General features: G+C 31.6%; 1 long non-coding RNA gene and 1 pseudogene across 1 annotated transcript; both read right to left on the bottom strand.

Moving 5' to 3' along the window:
- Nucleotides 1-904: 904 nt before the first annotated feature.
- LOC112706999 (phosphatidylinositol 3,4,5-trisphosphate 3-phosphatase and protein-tyrosine-phosphatase PTEN2A-like) lies at nucleotides 905-4,514 on the bottom strand (annotated as a pseudogene).
- On the bottom strand, nucleotides 2,572-2,960 carry LOC140174833 (uncharacterized). Its single transcript, XR_011864775.1, has 2 exons — nucleotides 2,874-2,960; nucleotides 2,572-2,663 (listed from the first exon to the last, which is right to left on the bottom strand). It is a non-coding gene; the product is annotated as an uncharacterized lncRNA (long non-coding RNA).
- Nucleotides 4,515-6,322: the final 1,808 nt, after the last annotated feature.

Here is a 6,322-nt window from a genome sequence, read left to right as displayed (position 1 = left end):
TGATACACTGTAATTCAATCGATTGTTTTGATAAACCAATCGATTGAATTTCAAGGAAACACGATTTGGAAGCCATGAACGAACGTCACGAGATCAAATTTAATATTTTAATCGATTGGAATGACCAGAAGCTTTATTAGGATTAATGGAGAATATAATTAGTTGTTATTTTTGTATTTGATTGTTAATAAATATAATAGATAATTGATAAAATAATAATTTATAAAATAAAAAACAATTTTTATAATTAAATAAAATATGAGGTTAATTTATAATTAAAATTAGTTCAAAGACTATGAAACAATTGTTAAAAAAATTCTAAAAATATGTTTTCTAATGGGACCATTAAATGGTCCAAAGATTTTGGGACCACCGAATCCTGAGCCGTGTCCTAAGCCGTGTTTTCCAATATAGTTCATCGCATTATTTGCACGCTAGTAGTATATATTATACTTTTTAACTTTTCATTCATATGGTTAAGTGTTTTGGCCTTATTTCGAAACGGAAATTGTGTGATTTATGAACCTGATATTGTTGAATTCAACTATTGTCATTTTCATTAAAAAAAATGGTGCATGGCTAAAGTCATATGCATATCCTTCTCTTAAAACTCACATTGAATCTTCTCACTAACGATTTCAGACTACTACAAGTTGGAGGCTTACTTGTTTACACTTTATAGTACTTGTAGGTACCTTGTAATATATAAATTCTTTGTTATTTAAAATGAAGTAAAAATACACAAGCACATAAGCACACTTGCACATAAACTCACTTGCACATAAGCACATTTCCTCAGGCAACTCAGTTAGATCCCTACAATCAGATAGCAACAATTCTGCACAGGTATGCTTGCTTCAACTGGGGTGGCACTATTACTTCAACTCTCATATGATCTTTTTCCAGTAGCCTTGGGTTCGGAAGCCACAACATTACCATTGTAATCAACCAACACAACCTCAACCAGGAATCCTGGAGAAGGCAATTTTCTCGGCCAGAAGATAATTTTGTTGAAAAGTTAACAAACTAGTTTCAGTTTCCTGAGAGTTACCATTGTGTACTATTACTTACAACACCAACCCTTGACAACAATCGTCAGATATTCGAAGATGATCATAAAAGGAGCACAATAGATTTACCTTGTCAAAGCCATCAAGATCACTGATGTTCAATACTTTTCTATTTTCTTCATAGTTGTGTTCAACCAACTAAGAGAAAAAAATAGCAAGATATTTCAGTTTCAGCTCAAGATTATCAGCAGAAGCAATTGATTACTGATTAAGAAAATTGATTAGTACCAGTAAAAGTCTCCTTGGCGATCATGAAAATGAATTTTGAAGTCCCCAGCCAATTCTGTAAGACCAGGCTCTCCTGGCAAAGCAAAGACCATTACTCCCTTCTTTAGAGCACTGAACCAGAAATCTTCTAGCTGCAAATCATTACTTTGTATCACAACGAAATCCAAACAAGTTTAAAAATAGAAAATTGGTTGAAAAAGGAGAACTAGGGGATAAAAATAGCTGGTAGCAAAATATTAAGGATTTGCACCAAAAGATCCTTGGTCCTTGGATGTTTTTTGGTAGAGAACAGCACACCTGCACATTAAAAATAAATAAATAAATAAAAGGAAAAAAAGGGAGATTGCATCAACAGCAAATGGTATTGTTAAGTGTCTTTCATATCTATATTTCTCTTAGATCCACACAGAGAGTAGCCATAACTATATAAACATGAGGGAAAATTTAGCACAAGAACTTAAAGCACACTACTATGGTCTGAGACAGTTATAGAGGGCCTGATCCAGTAAGGGCACCTGTGAAGCCGAAATCCCCTAAGCATGCACCTGCACAGAATATGATCTCAGCACACTAGACATCAATGAGGTGAATATTTAAGTTAAATCATGGGCCAGTACTTACCTACGGGCAGGTGGGTTTTAGCCATTGAAGTAAGTCAAGACACATTCAAAATATTTGACATACCTCTAAACAAAAGATAAAGTAAGACATGAGACAAGAAAAAGCAAGAGTGTAATACTCCAGAATCCCCAATTTTTGGCGGAATTAGCACATAGCAAAGCCGAACTTACAATCTAACTGGGCAGAACAAGTCCTTTTCCATCAACACATCGTTTCTGATTATAGTGATCCATTGACTCCTCAGCAGTTAGAAAGAACTGCAGCACATTTAATTTGCCAAATCTAAATAAAATTGAGCAGCATAAAGATTCCTCTTAATTCTTAAATAAAAGTCATGCATTTTCATGCTACAAAACCCCTTGTAGGAACTAGGAACCAAAACTTGGAGTGTCATCGAATTTAAAATTTCATTAGACTACAGAGCAATTATAGAATTATTACATGTAATGTGACCAAATTAAAAGTCTCAAATAAAATAAAACCATAACTATCGAAATTTAGATAGGTCAAATGAAATCCCCATGCAAGATTTCTTCTTATCTTTGATTTTCAGTTTCCTTGAATCCAAAGGCATGGTCTCCAATGTAACAAGTCCCTTCTATCTTTAATTTCGAGTTACCTTGGCCTCAACCAAGACTAGAAAACTATTCACTTTTTCTTAGCTTGTTAACATTGTTGGATTTCAAGTAGAAAACCATTATAAATTCATACTCATCATAGCCATTGTTACTGTTTCACAATTTCCTGCTAGAAACAAAGTCAAGAAAGCATTAGATATGTGTTTGTAATAAAAACTTTTGTTTAAAAGGAGTTCTATATGATTGTGCAGTCCAAGTAGCAATGATCCTGAAGAGCCAAGGATACCACCTCCAAAAAATTGATTCATTTGCAAGCATAGGTTTAAAATTACACATGATACTTTCAAATTTAATAGAGTAGCAAATAAATAAGTACCTCTTTATCTGATAGAAAAATGTCAGACTCACTTTCAAGTTGTAATGTTGATTAAAAGAACCAATGCACCAACATAAAAGAAGTTAGAAAAATACTCAAGAGGTTGCTAGGTATTATAAATAAAATTCGTTACAACTGGCAGGTCATGGAGCTACTGCTTATCAGTTTTGGCAAGAAAACTAAGTGAAACTATCTTGAATCAGAAAGATAGAAAGCAATAAACTATAGAAAAAAAGGAATTAAGTTTTGTGATTTATTATTGATCATAAAAGAAGAAATCAGAATCATAGCTTTCTCTCTACAATGAGTTACACTATACATCAACTGGCCTCTCTCTATTATATACTCTTCATAAAAATCTATGGTTCTATCATACAGTGTTAAAACTCACAATATAGGTACGGATAAAAAGAGAGCAAGAAAGCACATGCAGGAATAGAGAATGAGATTTAAATAATTAAGTTTAAGTCGGTTAAAATTAAAACTAATTCATTTGGATTACAGCAAACTGCATTTCTTATGTGAATGCATCAACTATTTAATTAATCCTAGATCACTATTTACTCACAGGAAGAATATAGATTTTTTTTAAAAACAAAAATAAAATTCTCCTTAGAATACTCAGATCAAGAGTAAAATACAAGCTCATCCAGATATGAGTACAAGAACAGACATGTATATTAAGTGATAGAATGCCTGATCCCTAAAACAATAACAAATATAATACACAACAAAGAACTCTAAAAATGTTCAAAGTGTCTATGAACATAATAACAGTGCAAAGTACATCTAGCTAGCCATTAAACCTATTACAAGCACAATGAAGTATTTCCATAATCCATCTTAAGAACAATGCCAATTGAAATAAGATCATTACCTTAGTAATAGACTTTTGAGTACTCAAGCAAGTCACAACATCTTTCACCTCTGCAGTAACACCAAGGATTGGATGCAGTTAAAATATATGGACAGTTTTGTCCTATTTCAGGTGGATTCTATTAGTAACAAAATTTTTAGAGATTTTGTTCATGATTGAAAATAGCTAAGTGGCATCTTGCAGTGCATCACTTAGAATTTGTGAAATTAGATGTGCATTAAGATACTATGCAGCATTTGAAAAATGAAACTATTGTGATCTAAATTAAGTTTTCTATTAAAAAAATTTGCATTCACAGTTTCAGAAATATATGCAGATAAAATAAGAATTCAACAATTTGTCAAAATTAACAACAACTAATATCAAATCACATAAATCAAACCAAATTACCCTAATTACAAAAATCGCACCAATGCTATAATAATTCAAATCACAGAAATCATAGGGAGGGAATTATCGGAAGGGAGAGGCTGACAACAGTGATGAAGAATGAGGAAGTAGGCGAAGAAGACGGAACCAAGAGAAAGACGACGCTCTCTGGAACCATGAGGAAGGCGACGCTCTCTGGAACGCACAAGATGGCGATGCTCTATGACGCGACGATGACCTCGATTGCGAGACAAGAGAGGAGAGAGGGAGAGATCTTGCGTGCGACGCACAATGAAACAAATGAGAGAGATTGAGCAGAGAGAGACAGACAGAGAGAGAGGATAGGAAGAGGAGAGAAGAAGATGAAGAATACTGAAAACCTTTAGAAGTGTGATTCAAGGAGAGGGTTTTTAAATCATGATGAAGAACAATTTTGATTTTTTATTTCATAAACTACTTGAATAAAAGTTATAGACCCTTTTTTGGTAGAAGTAATTCTTTTTGTAAAGAACCCATTTCGATACTAAAGGTCGGTTGATAACCTCATTTTTTGCCATTTCTTGAGATCTCTCTTCTGATTCAAAATCGTGGTGTAACGTGTATCCCCTCTGTTCCGTTCATGGAATAATTTGTATATGTTTAATCGATCTGCTGATAACAGCCTATGCATTGTGTTATTATTTCCAATTGGATGATCCATTAATCCAACTGACAGATTTTGATTTTTTATTTTTTTTATATGTTTTTGTTTTGTTGTTTAAATTATTTGAAATTATAAAATTAAGATTAATTGAATTCTAAAATTTCATTAATTTAAAAGGATATTTTTGTCTAATCAAATAAAGGAAGGATGTTTAAGACTTTTATAAAATTAAATAAAAAATATATATTTTTTTATTTAATTAAAGGGGTGTATTAATAAAAGTGGTGGTATAATATATATTTTAAAAAAAATAAATACTGATGTAAAAAATAAATTCCACGTGACTTATTATTATTTGTCCATATTTTAAATATATCGATACGTATAAATTTATCATCGTACCGTAGCAAACACCAAAAAATTATATTTAATTTTATGTAAAAATAATAGTTAAAAATTAATATTTAACGACTTTTAACTATCAACTTCACATAAAATTAATTATTTTTGAATTTTCATCATATATATGTGTGCGTAATAAAAATATATGATAAATATTTTTTCTTCTAATAAATAGTTTCAAATTCGAAGTTTAGGAATAGTACAAGAAAACATCTTATATATGTAGACACAGAAGACTATTTTGAAAGAAGAAGAAAAAATATTTAAATCAAATTACTATTGTGCAAATATATAATAAGGCATTAAAGTGATATTACACATCGCATTCTTAAAGAGTTTAACTAATTAAGTATTAATCTTTTCAGGTAATATCATTTAATTTTTAATTTATTTTTTAATTTAAAATTTTTAACTCTAAATTCTAGTCTTGAACCCTAAATTCTTTTTTAAAAAAAAACAAAAGTTAAGAAATAATTTAAAATAAAAACCACTAATATTAACTAATTCAAAAATTAATTCTCTATACTCATTCCTAAACTACATTTATCATCTGTTTCCAAAACAAAAATTACATTTATCATCTATATATGTATAATATACAAGAACAATTATCTAAAAATAAAAAAGGAGTATAAAGTGATCTAAATTTTAAAAAATTATATATACACCACTACAAGATAAACGGTAAATTATGACGAAAAATTGTCAGCAATTTTTTAAATCGTCACAAATTGACGGAATAGTAACGATTTTAATAGTATTTTCATGTTTTGTTGACAAAGGATGAGAATAGCAGCAATTTGGTGGCCAAACCACCACAAATAACATTTAATTTTGGTCAGTTTATTAAAATTTTTGGCAAAAGAGTTTGGCGCCATTCGTTTCGTGCAAATCCTAGGGGAGCAAAAGCATTGATCACCAGCTTTGAGATATATTGCCGCCGTGACTCTTCTCCGTCATTGATTTCATCCCTCGGCCGTGTAGCTCCCGCGCGTGAAAGAAAAGCAAAAGGGCTCGTCAAAGTCTTCTCACTCCGCCGTGCACATCCGTATCGTCGTTGGCATCCTTCCCATTCGTCTGTCCTGGTGTGTCGTCGGCATCCTTCTCCCTTGTTCTATTGTGCGCTGCTTGATCGCTTCTGCTTCTCTCTTTTTGGTT

This window comes from Arachis hypogaea, chromosome 8, assembly GCF_003086295.3.
Source record: "Arachis hypogaea cultivar Tifrunner chromosome 8, arahy.Tifrunner.gnm2.J5K5, whole genome shotgun sequence".
Classification (NCBI taxonomy): Eukaryota; Viridiplantae; Streptophyta; class Magnoliopsida; order Fabales; family Fabaceae; genus Arachis; species Arachis hypogaea.
This window is presented reverse-complemented; position numbering and strand designations above follow the sequence as displayed.